General features: G+C 36.8%; 1 protein-coding gene across 1 annotated transcript in view; it reads left to right on the top strand.

Moving 5' to 3' along the window:
• LOC109420297 (matrix metalloproteinase-14) overlaps positions 1 to 21,865 on the top strand; it is a 760,155-nt gene that overhangs the window by 96,310 nt on the left and 641,980 nt on the right. The gene's annotated exons all lie outside the window — the stretch shown is intronic.

Genomic DNA, 21,865 nt, shown 5'->3' with positions numbered 1-21,865 from the left:
TTCCAGGGATTTCTCCACGAATTCCTTCAGGGATTCCTCCAGAAATTCCTTTAGGGATTCCTCCAGGAATTCCTTCAGGGATTCCTCCAGGAATTCCTTCAGGGATTCCTCCAGGAATTCCTTCAGGGATTCCTCCAGGAATTCCTTCAGGGATTCCTCCAGGAATTCCTTCAGGGATTCCTCCAGGAACTCCTTCAGGGATTCCTCCAGGAATTCCTTCAGGGATTCCTCCAGGAATTCCTTCAGGAATTTTTTAAGGAATTCTTCCAAGAATTTTTTAAGGAATTCCTCCGGGAACTTTTCCAGAGATTCCTGGAGGAATTCCTTCAGAAATTCCTTAATTAATTCCTTCAGCAATTCCTCCAGGATTTTTTCAGGGATTCCTCTAGGAATTCCTTCAGGGATTCCTCCAGGAACTCCTTTAGGGATTCCTCCAGGAATTCCTTCAGGGATTTCCCCAGGAATTCCTTCAGGGATTTCTCCAGGAATTCCTTCAGGGATTTCTCCAGGAATTCCTTCAGGAATTTCTTCAGGGATTTCTCCAGGCATTCCTTCAGGGATTTCTCCAGGAATTCCTTCAGGGATTTCTCCAGGAATTCCTTCAGGGATTCCTCCAGGAATTCCTTCAGGGATTCCTCCAGGAATTCCTTCAGTGATTCCTCCAGGAATTCCTTCAGTGATTCCTCCAGGAATTCTTCCAGGGTTTCCTCCAGGAATTCCTCCAGGGATTCCTCCAGGAATTCCTCCAGGGATTCCTCCAGGAATTCCTCCAGGGATTCCTCCAGGGATTCCTCCAGGAATTCCTTCAGGGATTCCTTCAGGAATTCCTCCAGGGATTCCTCCAGGAATTCCTCCAGGGATTCCTCCAGGAATTCCTCCAGGGATTCCTCCAGGAATTCCTCCAGGGATTCCTCCAGGAATTCCTCCAGGGATTCCTCCAGGAATTCCTCCAGGGATTCCTCCAGGAATTCCTTCGCGGATTCCTCCAGGAATTCCTTCAGGGATTCCTCCAGGAATTGCTTCAGGGATTCCTCCAGGAATTCCTTCAGGGATTCCTCCAGGAATTCCTTCAAGGACTCCTCCAGAAATTCCTTCAAGGATTCTTCCAGGAATTCCTTCAAGGATTCTTCCAGGAATTCGTTCAGGGATACCTCCAGGTATTCCTTGAGGGATTCCTCCAGCAATTCCTTCAGGAATTCCTCCAGGAGTTGCTTCAGGAATTCCTCCAAGAATTCCCTCAAGGTTTCTTCCAGGAATTCCTTCAGGGATTCCTCCAGGAACTCCTTCAGGGATTCCTCCAGGAATTCCTTCAGGGATTCCTTCAGCAATTCTTCCTGTGATTCCTCCAGGAATTCCTTCAGGGATTCCTCCAGGAATTTATTCAGTGATTTCTCCAGGAATTCCTTCAGGGATTCCTCCAAGAATTCTTTTAGAGATTCCACCAGGTATTCCAACAGGAATTTCTCCAGAAATTCCTTCAGGGACTCCTCCAGGAATTCATTTAGTGATTTCTCCAGGAATTCCTTCAGGGACTCCTCCAGGAATTGCTTCAAGGATTCCTCCAGGAATTACTTTAGGGATTCCTCCAGGAATTACTTCAGGGATTCCTCTAGGAATTCTTTCAGGGATTCCTCCAGGAATTGCTTCAAGGATTCCTCCAGGAATTACTTTAGAGATTCCTCCAGGAATTACTTCAGGGATTCCTCTAGGAATTCTTTCAGGGATTCCTCCAGGAATTGCTTCAGGGATTCCTCCAGGAATTCATTCAGGGATTCCTCCAGGAATTCCTTCAATGATCCTTCCAGCAATTCTTCTAGAAATTCCTCCACAAATTCTTTCAGGGATTCCTTCAGAAATTCCTTCAGGGATTCCTAATGGAATTTCTTTAGGAATTTCTCTAGCAATTTCTCGACGGACTCCTCCAGCAATTCTTCCAGGAATTTCTCCAGGAATTCTATCAGGAATTCCTCCAGGAATTCCTTAAGGTATTTCTCCAGGAATTCCTTCAGGTATTTCTCCAGGAATTCCTTCAGCGATTCCTCCAGGAATTTATTTAGTGATTTCTCCAGGAATTCCTTCAGGGACTCCTCCAGGAATTGCTTCAAGGATTCCTCCAGGAATTACTTTAGGGATTCCTCCAGGAATTCCTTCAGGGATTCCGCCAGGAAACCCTTCAGGGATTCATCCAGGAATTCCTTCAGGGATTCCTCCATCAATTCTTCCAGATATTCCTCCAGAAATTCTTCAGGAATTACTTCAGGGATTTCTCCAGCAATCCCTTCAGATATTCCTCCAGGGATTCCACTAGGACTTTCCTCAGGGATTCCTCCGGGAATTTCTTTAGGGATTCCTCCATGAATATCTTCAGGGATTTCTCCGTGAATTCTCCCAGGGATTTCTCCAGGGATTCCTTCAGGAATTTCTTCAGGGATTTCTTCAGGATTTTTTTAAGGATTCCTCCAGGAATTTATTCAGGGATTCCTCTACGAATTTCTTCAAAGATTTCTCCGTGAATTTCTTCAGGAATTCCTCTAAGGATTCCTCCAGTAATTCTTCCAGGAATATCTCCATGAATTCCTTCAAGTATTTCTCCAGGAATTCTTTCAGGGATTCCTCCAAGAATTGTTCCAGCGATTCCTCCAGGAATTCATTCAGTGATTTCTCTAGGAATTTCTTCAGGGATTATTCCAGGAATTTCTTGAGGGATTCCTCCAAGAATTTCGTCAGAGATTTCTCCGTGAATTTCTTCAGGAATTCCTCCAAGGATTTCTCCAGCAATTCTTCCAGGGATACCTCCAAGAATTCTTTCACGAATTCCTCCAAGAATTCTTCCAGGTATTTCTCCAGGAACTCCTTTAGGGATTTCTCTACCAATTTCTTCATAAATTTCTCCGTGAATTTCTTCAGGGATTCCTCCAAAGATTCCTCCAGCAATTCTTCCAGGGTTATCTCCTGGAATTCCTTCAAATATTTCTCAAGGTATCCCTCTAAGGATTCCTTCAGCATTTTTTTCCGGGGATTCCTCCAGGAATTCCTTCAAATATTACTCCAGGAATTCCTTCAGGGATTCCTCCAAGAATTCCTCCAGCGATTTCTCCAAGAATTCGATCAGTGATTCCTCCAGAAATTTCTTAAGGGATTTCTCCGTGAATTCCTCCAGGGTTTCCTTCAGGGACTTCTTCAGGAATTTCTCTAGGAATTACTTCAGGGATTCCTTCAGGAATCCTTTCGATTTTTTTTTTCACGGATTCATCCTGAGCTTCCTATACTATTCCTTCGTGGATTCCAGCTCATCAGATCCTTCAAGGATGCAATTGCTATCTCACGGGATTGCTTTGGAGATTTTTGCCAGTATTCCTTAGGCGCCGTCCACAAATTACGTAACGCTCTAGGGGAAGGGGGGGGAATACGGCCGAGCGTTACGGCCCATACAAAAATTTTAGGATTTTGATACAAAAAAGCGTTACGTTGGGGGGAGGGGGGGTCTAAAATGTCAATTTTAGCGTTACGTAATAAATGGATGCTGCCTTAAAAGATTTGCTCTGGGATCCCTTTAGGAATTTCTCTATTTTTTATTTTCTATATTACAGCAGTGATTTAGGATTCTGTTGGGATTTTCTTCCGGAATTCCTCCCGGAATTTCTTTCGGGACTCTTTCCGGAACTCATTCAAGTGTTCCTTTATTGATTCATCTCGTGATTTTTTCAGAGATTTTATTTTGGAATTCCTTTTGGTGATTTCTTCTGGGATTATTTCTGGGATTTTTTAGGAATTCCATCCAAGATTCTTTCAGGGATTCCTTCAGGGATTGTTCGCGGATACTTTCTTGAATACTTCCCAGAATCCCTTTCAATAATTCGGAAGGACATTCTTTCGGGATTTTTCGAGCGATTCCTGGTAAGATTCTGCCAGGGATGCCTTCATTTATTCGTCCTGAAATCCTTTCTAAAAATACTTGTAAGGTTGTGACTTAAAATTGAATTCGAATCCTCCACGGAGTCACCATTAAAGTTGCTCTGAATTCACCACAAAGTCGCACCATGCAAAATGGTCATTGGCAGATGAAGCTCTCAGTGAATAGCTGAGGAGCATGCTCTATTTCAGTAAAAATGTTACGCCAAGAAGAAGAAGGAGTCCTAAAAAACCCTTGTTCCCTTTCTGGTAGACTTCCAACTCTGCCAGAATCCTCGCAGGATTTTCTCGAAAATTCCAAATTGGGATCGAAACGTTGGAGCCAAGAAAATAAATTCGTAGGCCAATTATTAAGACTGCAAGCCAGAACAAATTTTTCGAAATAATCTTCCCAGTCGAAAATCGCAAGATACTCGCAGGATTTTCGTTGGAATCGCAATTGAAAACGGCAAAGGATTCTTATCCATGAGCTAGAATATTTGCCCAGATTACACTACTATTTCACCAGAAGTGCTAGCGAAATCTGAAATATCAACAGATTCTCATCCTTTCGCCTGTACACAAAACAAGGCCAATATCATAATTTTAACAATTTTTGATGACAGGGAACTAACTAAAAAATCATTATGAAGTTTGTATGAGAGCGATAAGTTAAATCATCGCATATCTGGACAATTTCATAATAAATAGATGAGTTATTATTACAGCAATTCATGTACAGATAACTCTGTGGTTTTACTCATACTGTGTGTGATTGACAACATTTATAAAATAACTTCCAAGTTTTTTTATCAATGATCCTATCAGATATTAGTTGAAAATTTCGCAAATGATCCTAATCAAAAACCACCGGCAGACCCAAGCAATAATTTCCTGTTGAATATTTGTTCCATTCCGTGCCCTTTGGAATACCCTTATGAAAGTTACTAAGAATCCTCCATGGAGTCACCATTGAAACTTATTCAAATTTACCAAAGAGTCCTACCAGACTTTTTAATCTAATAATTATCCAGTATCTATCAGAACTATGGCTTTACTGGAATCCTCACAAGAATTTCGCTGTAATTTCAACTAAAATCTTGAAGAGAACCGTTAATAAACTTCATAGACTTCTTGTGGGGAGGGCGGAAGGGTTTAGCCAAAGTATACAAAGAAGAGTTCCAAATCTGTTAGAATCCTAAAGGATTTTAGCTGGAATCGCAATAGAAAACATAAAAAGATTCACACTCAGGATCTAGGATCCAGATCCAGATCCATTCAGAAACGCACTTTAATTTGTATCTGAAATTTCAGCAGAATTCTTCTCCTTTCGCCTGTTCAAAAAACTAGGTCAGAAAACAAAATTTTCATAATTTCTGATGTCCGGGAGCTAACTACGAAATCAATTTAAAGTTTGTTTGAGAGTGATTTGTTGAATCACCTTTTCGGCGTATAATGTTCTGAGCGAGGGTGTCTAGATGAAAGCCTTTATAAAATTAATATCAGGTATCAACATAAAGTTCTAAAATTCTGTAAAAAAAATCATGATGTTTCAGAAACAGGCGCACTTTTGTGTATGTTTAACCTTTCAGGACGCGCGCCTTTCGGATCCTTAAACTGCACCGCGCTCACTCTGGATACGACGAGCGAGGTGTTGTACTTTTTAGAAGCGCGCGTCCTGAAGGGTTAACCTTTTCCCGCCCACGACTTCTTTCAAAATTTTTAATGCTATTAAATGCTTTGTATAAAAAGTGCTCGAACAAAAGTTGTGGGGAATCACTTCAATTTATCGAAATCGTAAAATAAGCTTTTAGTTGTTTATCATTAGTTATTAATTGTTTATCAATAGTTTCACTATTGAACCAATAATAAGAGTGTACAAGTACTCTAATTTTCTAATAACCTCTTCCCAAAAACTTTTATAACATATTGAAGTAAACTTATTTAGGTCGGATTACCAAAAAGTTATGGTGCTCTGCAGACAAGCTCATAGTGTAAGAGGGTTAGTAATCGATTGATTTTTCAAAATTAACAAAATCTTGTCTAAAGAATTTCATAATAAATGATGAAATAATCTCACAGCAATTTGTGGACAGATTATTATGGGGTTTTGCTCCTTTTGTAAGTGGGTCACATATTTTATTAACCCGGGAGCGGTCGCGTCATGTACTGAGTACACGCACCATGATAAAAGCACGCTTGTGGTATACAGCGAGAGTGTGGTGCCGCTGAGGGTGGCCGAAGACGCGATTGCTCGAGGGTTCAATAAAAGCCATTTAACGCCAATCCAAAAAAAAAAAACTTCCAAGATTTTTCATCATTTTTCCAGATCTTTTTTGAAAATTTCACAATTGATTCTAATCGAAAACTACCGCCAGACCCAAACAATAATTTATTAAGTTATTAAGATTCCTCCACGGAGTCACCATTGAATTCACCGCAGAATCCTACCAAACTTCACAAAACTGGTGGTCCATCTAGTATATTCTAGCTTTACTGGAACCCTCTCAAGAATAGAATCTCAACCGAAAACTTGAAAGGGCCAGTAAGAAACTTCGTAGACTTCTGGTTGGGAGATTGGAAGGGTTTAGTCAAAGTCTACGCCTCATATAAATTTTAAAATTATTGTGTGGACAAAAGTATTCGAATTCACATTCAGGATGTACAGGGGGTAGATAAAATGATCGGGACAGGCAAAATTTTCACTTTTCAAAAAATGTTTAATTAGCTGTAACTTTTCGAAAAGTGCATCAAATATTCTCAAATGTTTACTGTAAGTTGATCAACTAGTTCTGCGGACAAAATTTGGAAAAGATTGGGCTATTCTGCATGAAGTTATAAACATTTTAGAAAAAGATAGAAGTATCCGATAGCAATAGCAATGATATTTTGTTCATTTATGACTTATAAAATTAGCTCTGAAAAACGTTTGATTCAACTTTAAATTATTAACAAGAGAAAAAAATATAGCGATTTCATTAATTTTATGATTTTTTTTAGTAAATTGGTCTAATATTGTCTTTTAATATGCATCCCGTTACTTTTTCAATGAATTGCCGCCTATGTTGTTACTTTCATCTAAAACATATTTGTATTCAAGACAGTCGGAGGGAATTTAAATGAACTATAATTAGCATTTTGAATTTTGGAACGATGTTGAAATTTAAGAAAATTTGGTGTTTTATTAGAAAAATAATCTAATTGTTATAATTTTTGTCCGTGTTAAGAATTTTAAGTTATGTTTTTCAAAGCTCATTATATAAGTCATAAATGGTCAAAATTTCATTGCATTCGGTTCATTGAATCCGGAGATATAACAGCTCAAAGTTGGCCATTGTATAATTATACCTTTTTTAGATTTTTTATAATTTCGTGCAGAATAGTTCGATCTTTTCCAAATTTTGTCCACTGATGCACAACTAGTTGATCAACTTACAGTAAAAATTTGAGAATATTCGATGCACTTTTCGAAAAGTTACAGCTATTTGAAACTTTTATGAGAAGGGGAAATTTTGCCTGTCCCCTGTAGGATCGTACTGCGGATTTCAACTTTTTAACGTTTATTGGACTGAGACTACCACAGAAAAGATTCTCCTTTGATTCATGGGTTGTATCTTAGGAGTTACCTTTCATTTCCCAAAATCTAGTTGCTGAGTACTAAAACTTACAATTCATTACCCTGTCATGCGAAATCAAAGTTCAAAAAGAAAATCTCACCTCAATGATCCTAATAAATTTAGTCTTATCTTCGCACTGTCGCGATTCGCGTGCCCATCGCGATATTACTGACCGAAAAAAAAAACTTCTAGCTGACCTTCTTTCAAATGGAAATCTGGTATCGCCAAGTTCGACAAAAAAAAACGAAGAAATAAATGAGAAGCAACAACTTTCTGTGCCACCCTCCCACACATTAATCAAAATAAGACTCCTGCGTGGGGTTTCGCCGTTTTTCTAATCTCACTTCTGTGTCAGTCGTGTTTTTTTTTCTTCCGATTCCGTGATTCTTATCCTAATCGCAAAACAGTTCTGTTTAAATTTAAGTACTCCGCGTAAATTTTCTCGCTCTGAACCTTCGTCCACCAAACGGAGAGAAAAAGTACAAAAAAATCTGTACATGTTCTCGTCCACAAAAAAAAAGGTGAATACATTCAACTTTCCACGGGCGTCTTCTCACGAAATCATAATTTCGCCCGCATAATGATGGCAATTCATTAAAAACTTTCGCCCGCGTTCCGCTTCTCGGTCTAATTTTTTGCTTCTTCTCTGCTAATTTCTTTCACAGGTAAGCCACCACACCGGAGGACCCGAGAACGATTCGGTCGGCCAAGAAAGAAATAAAAATCTGATCACTTAATTTGACCATCGTAAGCATACGAGTCACGTTCTTCATTCGGTTGTGTGTGAAAGTGAGTTCCGAGAGAAAAAAAAACATGGAAAAAAGGTCATTTGCGAAGCAATTTTCTTCTCCCGAAAGAAGGCAAACCTGGGCCCATAATCGCCAAATCACATGAAAAAAGGTAAGAACCTCCGCCGAAGATAATGGTGACTTGGACTTCTCGGACTGAGGACGGACAGTGCGGATTGTACAAATTGAAATGGTCTCAGTGCTGTAATTTATCACATTCACGTTCTTTTTGCTTCTTTGCTCGCCGCCGCGCCGGGGTAAAAGGGTTTTCCACAAATTTGCAAGACAAGGGTGCAACTTTGCGGGACTTGCTTCAACGCCGACGATAAGCGATTGTGTGAATGGGGGGAGTTTTTGCCGCGAGATGGAGATGGAGATGGAAATGGAAAGGACGACCGACCGACCAAAGACCGGAGGGATTTCTTCCGCGGTTTGAGATTTCTAATTAGTTCGCCCACTTGTTGGAGGAGCGTTGCGTTGGAAGAAGTGTGAGGGATTGGGAAGGGTAGCAAGTCAGATGCGACGCGGTGGCAAGTTAAAAATAATTTACATTTTGTCATGGTTGGTTTGCTGTCGGCTGGACTTTCGAGTGCTGGCTGCTGTTTGAGCTTTCTGATTAATCTTTGTATAATTAAAAGCTATCATTCATTGTTTTATCTTATCTGTTTGACTATTAATATAATGGTGTGTACCGCTGGATTATTGCTTCTGAAATTTTGATCTCAGATGAGATGGGGTTTTTAGATGGTTTGTTCTGATGCTGATAAATATTGCATTCGGGTAATAAGGAGTGGATACATGAATTTAAATTTCTTTCTCAAGCTCAATACTTGAGACAACCATAGACATGGTTGTAGATTGTGTACATGTCACAATCAAGATTCTCTTGAAAAACTTTTAGATGATTTCCTGCAGAATCCTCTCTACAAAATTCTTGGAGGACTTCCTGTGGAAATCTGCAGATGTATTTCTGTAGGAAATATCTTGCTCTGAAAATATCTCGAAGAAGGATTATCTGAGGAAACATTTGGATAAACCTCCATAAAGATTCCTAGAAACATCTTTCGAGAAACTTTGATAGGAACACCGGAACAAATTCCACTATTGTATTAATGGATGGATGGTTTTTTGAGAAACTTGGCTGATACTGAGTAATCCCTGAACAAATTTCTGCAAGAGTTTTTTAGAAATTATTTTTTGGATTCACTGGAAGGAATCATGCAAGAATCTCTGGACGAATTCCTGCAGGGATTTCTAGAAGAATCCCAGCAGAAATTTCAAAAGAAATTCATGAAAACTTTTCAAAACCATCTTAAGAGAAATTATTAAAATAATGGCTCGCAGATCCCTGGAGAATTTTCCTTGGAAACTCCTGAAGCGATTTCTGAAACTAACTTTATGTAAATTTCTGAATAGTTCGATGGAAGATTATATAGAAATGTCCAAAGTAATTACAGACAAAAAAAAACCCTTGAATGGTTTTTTTGTGACAAAGCTGGGAGGAATTTTTAAAGGAATCCTTCGAGACATTTCTGGAGGGATCCCTAGAGGCTCTAGAAGATTTTCGGAAGGAGAAATTCTTGAAATAATCCCTGAATAAACTCCGGGGAATTCCAAAAGAATAACTTCCCCAGTGAAATTCTCAAAGAACTTCTGAAGAAATTCCTGAAAGAATACTGCAGAAACTGCTAGTAAAGAAGAATATGCAGAGACATTTTTTGTAAAATTTCTGGTGAAATCCGTGGATGTGAAGTATTCTACAAAGAAATATCTGAAGGAACAGCTAATTGCACCTCTGTCAAGATTTCACGATTTAACTCTTGAGAAATTTTAATGGAATTTCTGTACTTATTCCCATGAAATATTTCTTTATAAATTTGAATGGAGAAATTTTAAGTAATTGAGGAATTTTGAAAAGAAAAACATTATCGTGAGGAATTTCAGAAAAAATCTATGTTTGATTTTCAGCAGGAATCTCTGGAGGATGTGTTGCTGGAATCACTGAAAGCAATTCAGTAAGATTTTATGGAGGAATTCCAGCAGAATTTTTTGGAGGAATCTCAAATGAAATTTCTTGAGGAATCCCTGCGAGAATCGCCATTAGAATCCTGAAGGCATACCTGGAGGAGATCTTGATGTTATACATGATTTACTGAAGGAATCCCAGAATAAATTTCTGAATTATTTAGCTTCTGGAGGTGTTTCTGGAAGAATCGCTGAAAGAATTTCTGACGAACTTTTTGAAAATTATCTAAGGAATTCTTGTAGAACTCTCTGAAGGAATTTTCGGATGATTTTTTTTTTCAAGAATCTCAAAAACAATTTCTCAAAAAAATACTTAAAGAATTTCTGAAAGAGTCGTTGGCAGATTTTAAAAGGAAATTCCTGAAGCAATTCCCGAACAAATTGAATTTTCGGAAGAGTTTCTAGAAGAATTTTTAGAGTTATTTTTCTTATGGATTTCCTACAGGAATGTCTGAAAGAATCCATGGAAGAATTTCCGAGAGAATCTCCGAAGGCATTTTGGAAAAAAAAAAAATCATGAAGAAACTACGAAGTAAATTCACGGGAGGTTTCATAGAAAACACCTTGAAAAAAAAAAAAACTCTGGAGAAATCTTTTGTGGAATTTTTAAAGGAAATTCTCGAGGAATTTTCGAAGAACGTCATGGAACCATTTCTACAACACTAAATTAGTCATTCTTTCAGAGATTCCTGAGGGAATTCTTGTAAGATTTTCTATATGAAAATATTGGGAAATTTCAGAAGGAATCCATGGGAGATTTTCTTAAGAAGCTCTTTGAAAATTCTTTGAATTTTTGAAAAAATCAAAAGAAAATATCTCTAAACAATCTCTGGTGGAATTTTTGAAGAAATCTATACAATACTTTCCAACGAATTCGTGGAGAAATTCTCCTAATCTTTGGAGTTTGTATATTGGAATTCAAAAGCTATTTATGTGGAAACACGTGATTGCTTTTCTTGAAAAAAGAACATAGTGATATCAACAGAAATGAATCAATTTTGGAAGGAGTCAGGGAAATATTTCTCAAGGAGTTCTTTGAAAAATTTCTGGAGTAATCGCTAAAGGAATTTCTGATGGAAGCCTGGGAGATATTTTTAAAGGAATTCTACAAAGATTTTCTGAAGAAATTGTTGAAAGAATACTTGGAAAATATATGATGGAATTCCAGTAAAACTCCGAAAAGCAATTTCTGGAGAAATTTTTGGAGGAATACAGTACGAACACGATTTTGTCAGCCCCATTTTGCGATGAACTTTATGCTCTCATTATCTAACGGTCAAACTTTGACCGATTCATTTAAGATCATCATCAAACTACTGTTGAAAGGCAGAACATAGAGTGATAAAAAGTGTGAATATATATTTAGATTTTTGTGGGAAGCAAAAATATGTTCCGGAAAGGGGCTGACAAAATCGGTTCACTTATGTAACTGCAAAACTTTTATTTTAATTTATATGAACTTGTATTTTAACCTAACCATCGAGTGATCGCGTTTTTTTGTACAACACATTTTTACCGCTTTTGTACTCAGCATTAGCGTGGGGCTGGCGATGGTGGCCATCCGCGCGAGTTACGGATGGTTGAAGCTAATTCGCTTGGGAATCTTTTGAAGGAATATCCAGAAGAATTTCTAGAGATATTTTTGAAACTGTTGGTTGAAGGAATAACTGCAGAAATCCCTGGAGAAACAGCGGAATGAACCTCTCTAAAAATTCCTAGAAAATCTCTTGATATTTTTTTAAAGGAATTACGACACAAATTTTAAAAAATCGATTAATTCAAAACTTTTGAAGAATCTTTGAGAGAAAACATGGAGGATTATCCTAAGGAGTTCCTGACATAATATCTGTATGATATACTGCAGGTATCTCTGGTGAAAATCCTGCGGAATCACTTATGGCAATCATGCAATAGTCTCCGGAGGAATACTGGTAGATAATTTTGAAAAATAAAATATCTGGAGATTTTTTTTATTTGTGAATATTAACTTAATGTTCATGCTTTACACATTCTCTGTCTGAAGATATTCCTGAAGGTATTCCTGTAAGGCTTGCCAATGGAATTCCTGGATTTATTCCGGAAGGTAATCCTGGAGGAGACAATGATGCACTTTCACGTTCGATTTCCTGAAGAAATCCATGAAAGAATTTCTGAAGCAATCACTGGAGGAATTTCTATGATAAAAAAAATCATTGGAAGATATTCTGTAGGAATTGTGGAAAAACTTTTAAACGAATTCTTATAAAATTTTCTGAAAAAAATTCTTGCTAGATTGTCTGAAAGAGTCGTGAGAGGCATTTGTGGAAGATTATCTGGACAAAAACATGATGATTTTATGAAGGATTTTCTGGAGTAATTCCTTTGATTGAAAGAATTCTGCAGGATTTTTTTTATCCAAAAAATAAATTCGGAAGGATTCTATGGAAGAATTCGTAAAGTAATCCATGAAAAAAACTGGAGGAACCTCTAGAAATAATTCTGAAGGAACCCGGAAGATTTCTAAAGGAACGCTGCGACTGATTTCTGAAATAAATCATTTTTTTTAATTGTCTATTCGAATCCTTTAAGTAGATTCTTAGAATCCTTCTTATGGAACTTCTGAAAGAATCTGTGCTAGAATTCAAGAAAAAAAAACCCAACGTCATTTCCAAAATAATCTATGGAAGAGTTTTGGAAATCCACGGAAGGTTTTCCATAGAACCCTTAATAAATTCTGAAGGAAATTTAGTATATTTCTCAAAGGAAACTGTGTATATACAGGGAATGGCCAAAATGTTTGGGATAGGCAACTTTTTTTTCTCTCACAAAAAAGTTCAACATGCTATAACTTTTCATGGCGTGCATCAAAAAATCTCCAATTTTGACTGTTTGTCATCCCATTATATGTGCATCATTGATTGGTACAAATTTGGGCTCGATTGATTAATCTTTCGCAAAGTTAGAACCGTTCGGGTAAAACACTATTTTTTAGACAACTCATTTTTGAGCTGTCATATCTCAGAAACCAATGAACCGAATTGAACGTACACTGACAATATACAAGTGCTCCATAAACTATTAAAACATAGATACTTTTTGAACGTTTAAAAAGAATTATCATGGATTTACACTATTTGGATTTTTCGAAAAAAATGTAATTTTTTAAGTCAATGTCAATATATTTTAGTGTTGATGTCCAAAGATTTTCCACTTCTATTCTCAAGTTATCTTTAATCAGATATATTAAAGCCTATTTGGATTAAAGGAAGAACACATTTAGTAATTTTTGTGTGGTATTGTAAATTTGACTAATTTTCCTCTATATGGGTAAAAATTTCAACCTGGTATAACTTAATTCGCCGTGAGAAAATATTACATTTTATAACGCTGTATTAAGTATCAATATACTGTTGATAAACGTTAATAAATTCAATTAATTCGGTTCACTGGTTTCCGAGATATGACAGCTCAAAAATGAGTTGTCTTAAAAATGGTGTTTTACCCGAACGGTTCAAACTTTGCGAATGATTAATCAATCAAGCTCAAATTTGTAGCAATGATGCACATATAATAGCTTGAAAAACAGTCAATATTTGAGATTTTTTGATGCACTCTATGAAAAGTTATAGCATGTTGAACTTTTTTGTGAGAGAAAAAAAGTTGCCTATCCCAAACATTTTGGCCATCCCCTGTATTTTCGTAGAAATTCACGGTGACATTTTTACAAAATTCCATGGCCAATTCGCTAAAAAAAATCAGTGGAGAAGTTTCATAAATCTTCATTATCTTTGTTTACATAACATTTTGATAAAGGTAAAAATACTCCCTGTTTTGCAATAGGTTTTCTTCAGTCGAGCACTCTGCACTGAAGAAGTCTGTGCAGTATTTGAAGTAAAAGGAATCCGATCGTCCTTTCTGTTTTTTTCTTAAGTTTTCCATTTAAATTTTTCTTTTGCAAAAGAGAAGTAGTACGAATTATGTTTTTAATAACTAATGTTTAAAGTGAAAAAATCCAAATATATTAAATGATAGTAAAGTAAAAAGGGAAGATATTGAGTTTATTGAAACTAAGGAAAGTTACCGCAAGATTCGGATGATGGGATTGATGCGTAAGCATGTGTCAAATTACATTTTCAGCCAGATATGTCTGACGGTTCTCTAGAATTGTGCTCGAGAAAATTTGAACTATGTACTCCAAATACCTTGTCATTAAGGTTTCCTTAAAACTAACTTTGAAGCTTTGAAGGCCAAATTTGCAAGCTTTCTCAAAACCGAGAGTCTGGTAAGCCTCGAATCTAAAAATAGATTCTACATTCCACCATCAATGCGACTACATTACGAAAGTGTAGCCTTCAGCCTATCTTTCTCCAAAGTACCATATTTTAGTCAAATAGGCTAGAAGAGGTTATTAGAACCATCATAAAACCAGAACCGCTACAAGACTAATTGGACATCAAAATATTACTTGGGCTTTCACTGAGTCCCGTTGGTATAGGGACTATCGGCTGCGATCGGCAATCGCTCTATCAGGGTTCGAGACCCGTGGGACCCAATAGTTGAAATCATGGGTTGTGAACGACGAATTTCGCGCCAACTCGACCAACGGTTGGCAGCACCTTCTCAGAATCGAACGAAACTTTGTGGGCATAAACAATAGGGCACTGCATGAAATTCTCTCCTTCTCTTTCACTCATACAGAAATTTTGTAAACAACAAGGCCAAGAAACGTCAAAATCCCATACAAAATCAAAACAGTGCAGTTCCCTATAGGTCTTTCTAAGCAACTTTGCATATTTTGTTTTTCGAAATTTTTCAAGAGTAACATTTGAAGAGGGCCTAATTTTTTTTCGTAGATTTTTTTTCAAATCGATGTAACTCAAAAATGACAAGACCTACAAAAAAGTGTTGTATGGCGGACTATCGTGAAATTCCATGAAGTTTTTTAGAAAAATATCCAATAAATACAAAACTAATTCCTACACTGAAAAATAAAGGTTTTAAAAATTCAAATCGATATTACACAAAACCCTATGTTTTTAAAGCGATAATTTTTTTCTGGAGAAAGGTATTTTAATTACCTACTTTTTGTCCAAACAATGTTGCTGTGACATATTTAAGGGAAAAAAGTTTTTCTAACAAAAACTTTTTTCATGTCTACATTGAGTAAATATTTTTCATCGTGTTTCGTGCCAACATGGCCATATATAGGTTCAGCAGCCTCTCATCAACCAATGAAACTTTATGGAAGTTCAAAAAATGGTTAAAGAAGCAACTTTACATGATCTAATATTTATCTAGACTAACATTTGAAATGGCCGTATTGGAGTGACCCACACTTATATGAAAAACATAAAATTCAAAAAATGCCAAGCTTTACCTCCTTCATCAGTTGTTTTGGATTCCCAGAAGCTACGTTCAGCATTTGAGCGAATTCGGATTAGTCTAAGGGGTGATACACAAATTATGTCACGCAAAATTCGACCTTCTTCAACCCCCCTCTCCTCTATGTCACGCTTTGTGTATGGGACCTCACGACTGTTTGTATGGGTCGTCACGTTCTGCAAAACCCCCCTCCCCTCCTAAAGCGTGACGTAATTTGTGCATGGCCCCTAATGGGACGCTCAACGAGCATGAAGTTTGTATGGGAAAACTTGGCCAAATGTATGCAGAAATCTTAAGCTTTTGATTTTTGCCGCTAGGTGGCGCTGCAAGTGTTCAATTAATAAAAAAATAATTAAAAAACTTAACTATTCTTGTAGATGACGATATGCCAAACAACTTTATCGAAGGCCGCAAAGTGATCCGAAGTCTGTTAAAAATTTATACTCTAGGTAAAGTGAGGTGAAACATTATTGTCGTTTTTCCAATACATGTAAAGGAATATCAATAATGAAATCCCAATGCTTTGCCTCACTGACGGATCACTTACGGGTCTTCAACAAAGTTGTTTGGCATATAGTCACCTACAATAATACCAATGTGTTTATTGAATGAACGCTTACAGTACGGCAAAAATCAAAAGCTTAAGATTTCTGCATACATTTGGCCAAGTTTTCCCATACAAACTTCAAGCTCGTTGAGCGCCCCATTAGGGGCATGCACAAATTACGTCACGCTTTAGATGGGGAGGGGCGAGGTTTTGCAGAACGTGACGACCCATACAAACAGTGGTGAGGTCCCATATAAAAAGCGTGACATAGAGGGGAGTGGAGGGGGGTTGAAAAAGGATGTATTTTGCGTGACATAATTTGTATATCACCCCTTAGACTTACTCGTTATCGCTCAAATGCTGAATGTAGCTCCTGGGAGTCCAAAACAATCGATACAGGAGGTAAGACTTGTCATTTTTCGAATTTTATGTTTTTCATATAAGTGTGGGCCACCCTAATACGCCCTTTTCAAATGGTAGTCTAGATAAATGTTAGATTATGCAAAGTTGCTTCTTCAACAATTTTTCAAACATCCATAAAGTTTCATTGGTTGATGAGAGGCCACTGAACCTATATATGACCATGTTGGCACGAAACACGATGAAAAATATTCACTCAATGTGGACATGAAAAAAGTTTTTGTTAGAAAAACTTTTTTCCCTTAAATATGTCACAGCAACATTGTTTGGAGAAAATGAAGGTAATTGAAATACCTTTCTCCAGGAAAAAAAATCATCGCTTTAAAAACATAGGGTTTTTTGTAATATCGATTTAAATTTTTAAAACCTTTATTTTTTAGTGTAGAAAATAATTTTGTATTTTTAGATATTTTTCTAAAAAACTCCATGGAATTTCACGATAGTCCGCCATACAACACTTTTTCGTAGGTCTTGCCATTTTTGAGTTACATCGATTTGAAAAAAATCTATGAAAAAAAATTCAGCCCTCTTCAAATGTTACTCTTGAAAAATTTCGAAAAACAAAATATGCAAAGTTGCTTAGGAAGACCTATTGTTTATGCCCACAAAGTTTCGTTCGATTCTGAGAGGGTGCTGCCAGCCCCAGAGAAGGGTTGGCGCGAAATTCGTCGAACAATAAAAACTTTTTTCAATTGCTGGCGATGTCGGTAAAGTAGATTTTTACTATTTTGGTCGATAGAATAGCTCTGAATAATAACAAACTCTGTTATAAATCAGCTGTCTTTTTTCATGTTGCTAACTATGTTGAACAAAATCTTGTATAACACAATTAGTTATCAACTTGAACTCAATTATAACTTAATTTCGTATCATTTTGATATTCGAGGAGTAAATTTAGGTTGTATTTTTTGTTATGTTGGCTCTTGATTCAACCTAAACTATAACAAGCTCAATTATCAAACGAATGATAACCAGGTATCAGAGTTTGTTATCATTTTGTTATCCGCTTTTGCTCGGGTATCGTCTCCCGGATAGATTGCTGTCCAAGCATTTGTGCACTTTTTTTAAGTGAATGACATATTTATTTTAATTCAAGCGGTCAGTACTCAGTGATCCAAAAACCACACCTTTTTCATCACTGCGTCAAAGGGGTTGGACTGTGCTCCTTGGGTGACTACTTGGGAACCCACACCCCGTCCGTACAGCATCAGCCAGTTACTTCCATCCATCCCGATCCCGCTGATTTATGATGGAAAGCGGGGGGAGACAAATTTGATAAAATCAATTTTATCAGTTCGCGTGTCACATCGATCGGGGTCGGTCTTTGTCCTTTTCACCACTCGGTCATGAAGTCATAAAACCATCCGATTCTCCAGAGAGCGGAAGGTGCGAGCGAGCGCCGGAGCCGCATGGAGCTTTTGGCTGGTGGGAACAAAGACCCATAAAAGTTGATAAAAACCGGCAACTTCGAATTGTACTCCGTTAGCTCGTTTGGGAGGTGGTAGGATTGTAATCGATATGGCAACGACGATGACGCTGGCTGGCTGGCTGAGCGCAGATCAGGGATGACGCCAATAGTACGTACCAGACTCTGTTTGCTCGCCTCTCCTGAGGGGGTGGAACCATACACGCTGGCACTCTTGCTGGCACTAGTTGGTACCTAGAAGTAACACATCGTAAAAGTGAGTTTGTGGCTCTTTACTGCCCATTCGCACATTGTCCACCCACATCAGGGAACCACCGTCGTCGATTAAACGCTGGTTTTACGATAGGATAGAGCCAAAGCTGATTTTAGTGGAATCGATTCGGGCGGATAATCCCTACCAAATGGCGAAGAAGCTACTCTTTCTGGATGTGGGTAAACGTGCCATTATCCTCTGGGGGGAAGGATCATTAACTCCTAAACTACCAAGGGTCCAAAAAAAGTCGGAAGTCCAACTTTGACAAGGCATTTCTCGGCCGTTTTTCAACCGATTTCAAAACTTTTTTTTGCGATGGAACCGGACAGGTTTGAAGATCATTGTCCATTTAAAAAAATATAAAATAGATGCGTCTACTCAAAGTTATTAAGCAAAAGGCACTTCCTAGTTTTTTTTAAGCGCATTTTTTGCGCACATTGATCAATAAAACAAAATTTAAAGCGATGACATATGGTTTTTTCGGCTCTAAATCATACGTACAGCTGGAGTGAACATGTTTATGCAAAATTAGTGATTTTTCAGTACACTGATATTTCGACACCAACATTTCAAAAGGGCGTAACTGCTTTTGGAATCATCACCTTCTTTTAAAGCTGTGGATCATGTGTTATGATTACCATGTTTTTCACAACAAGTACCAGATGGGAACAACTCTCCTCTTTCCGACAACCACGGTGGTTTGAGTGTAAGGGAGGCAGTACGACCTACAGCTTTGAAAGAAGGTATTACTTCCAAATGCAGTTACGCCCTTTTGAAATGTTGGTGCCGATTTTACCTTACTCAAAAAACTGCTAAAATACCCTATTTTTCACATAAAACAAGCAATAAATCAAAATTCAAAGCGATGACATATAGTTTTTTTGGTCTTTAATTGTTCGTAGGATTGTACTCGACATTTTTGATGAACAATGAAAATTACACTCCCATTTTGCTTTACCCGGAAAACTGCGAAAACTTCATACTTTTTACACAAAGTAGTCAACAAAACAAAATTTAAAACGATAATATGTAATTTTTTAGCCTTGAAATGTTCGTAGCAGTTTGGGGGACATACAAGAAGAATAATAGTGATGTTTTCATTACACTCTAATTTTGATTGACTCAAAAATCAACGAAAGTACCACATTTTTCCCGCAAAACGGTTAACAAAAATAATGGCTTACAATGCAAAGTAGTTTTTTGCCTTTAAATTATTCGTGAAAGTGTACTGGACGTTCTTGATGAGTAATAGTGACGTTTTCATGACACACTCAATTTATTTTATTCGAAAATCTACAAAAATACCACAATTTTCCTACAAAACAGCCAATAAAACAAAATTTAAAGTCATAACATGTAGTTTTATGGCCTTAAATTTTCCGTTACAATGTACTGGACCTGTTTTTGATAAAATGTTGATGTTTACATTACACTAATATTTTGTTTTATAAAAAAATGTACAAAAATACCCAAAAAAAAAGCCAAAATTTAAAGCAATGATATGTAGTTTTTCAACTTTGAATTTATCGTAGTAGTTTAGTGGATTAATTTGAACAACTCTAGTGATGTTTTTACTACACTCATATTTTATTTCACTCGGAATACTAGGAAAATACCACATTTTGCACACAAAGTAGTCATCAGATAAAAATTGGAGTCAATGCATTATAGTTTTTTTTTGCCATGAAATTATTTGTAAAAAAGTGCTAGACTTGTTTGATAAATAATAGTGATCTTTCAATTACACTCGTTGTTTTTTAAAATTTGTTTATAAAAAATCAAAAACAACTCAAATAAAAAGAACTTACTATGCGCAGCATATAGTCACATGTTGATGTACCGTAAAAAATATATTTTTACACAGATAATGATTTTTGATAGCTAAAAGCACTGAGATTTTCACTGACTCACTTGTTATAATTTTATAAAATTCTTCATGTTTGAATATAATAAATTAACCTAACATGTTTCATACGGCTTTTCCCATCATGCTGATACTCTTTGCGATGCAATCTGTAATATTTTTTTGGGATTTATTATGTTTTTCAGAGCACTATCAAAGTTTCCCCAAAATGAAAATATGATTCTCGCTCATATGAAAAAATATTGATCACCCAAAACAATTAAAACTGTCCAATCCTTACATTGCAATTATAACTGAGACGCCTGTATTTGTTTTGAAATTATTAAATCAGGAAAAATACTATCAAAGTTACCCCGTTTTACGGTATTGCTTCAGAAACTCTTTTATACATTTGTTTTTCAGAAATTTCCCAAAAGGTGCATTTATATTTTTAAATATCTTCCAAAGATTTTTTCAAAATATTTTGTCGTGGGTTTTTTTCGAAAATCTTTCAAAAATATTCCAGAGATTCCTTCAGGGACATTTTCAGAAACATCAAGGATTCATGCGGAATTTATTTAGGGGTTCTATTTCTCGAGCAATTCTTTTAGAAAACTTTTGAAATGTTTCCGTAAATTATTCCTTTGGGTTTTCATCAGAAATTCCTCTAGCGATTGCTTGATAAATTTCTCCAAGGATTTATGTAGAAAACCTTACATAGATTTTCTCAGTGAATCCACCAAAGAATCATTTAAAATATTATCATATTTTTTCAGGAATCTCTTTTTTTTCTGGAGCATTTCGAAGTTTTTTTTTCTGGCTTTCTCCAGTTCTATCAAGTTTCCATCCTAGTTCCTATGCAAAGTATTTTTCTTTTATTTGCTCCCATTAATAGTTCCTTCCGTGGTTTTTTCGATTTTTTTGAGATTTCCGATAATTACTTCTGGAATTTCTGCCAAAGAGTTTTCCGATATTTCTTCTGGTTTTCATCCGGAGTTTCTCCCGGGATTTCTCTTAGAGATTTTCAGAGTTCTTTTATGGATTTTCTAAATATTTCCTACCAGAGGTTTTTTCCGAGATTTCCCAGTTCTTCTCAGGATTTCACGTAGAAAATCACGTAGATTCATTCCGACATGTCTCCGGGAATTTACAACAATGAAATTTATAGGTTATCTCAGGCAGGAGGTTTTCCGAGAAACATTCCTAGAAAAGTACAGTAATGGACGCATTGATCGATTTTCATACAAAATGCTTAAGTTTGGAGCTCTGTATTTCAGCTTCTAGAGCACTAACTCCGAGAGTAATCTCAGGTGAAACTTCAAAACTCTCTCGCGAGAACTTTTATAAAATATCCCGGTTGAAACTTCTGTAGAAATCCGGGAAGAAACTCCAGAAAAAAATCATTGAAATTACTTAAAACTTCGGGAGAAATCCCAGAAGCAATTCCTTCAGAAAACTCGTGAAAAACTCCTTTAAAATCCGGGAGGAGCCTTAGTTTCTGTAAAAACCTTAGAAATACCGGAAAAATCTCATGGAGAAGTACCAAGAGGAATACCGGAAGAAATCGAGAAAAACCTTCCAGCGAAATTCTGAGAGAAACTCTAAGAGAAATTCTACGACAACATCTGAGGTATATTCCAGGAGAAAAGGGAATAAATTCCACGAAATTTCGTTTGAGCAAAACGCTGTAGGAA

The sequence above is a fragment of the Aedes albopictus genome, chromosome 3 (assembly GCF_035046485.1).
Source record: "Aedes albopictus strain Foshan chromosome 3, AalbF5, whole genome shotgun sequence".
NCBI lineage: Eukaryota > Metazoa > Arthropoda > Insecta > Diptera > Culicidae > Aedes > Aedes albopictus.
This window is presented reverse-complemented; position numbering and strand designations above follow the sequence as displayed.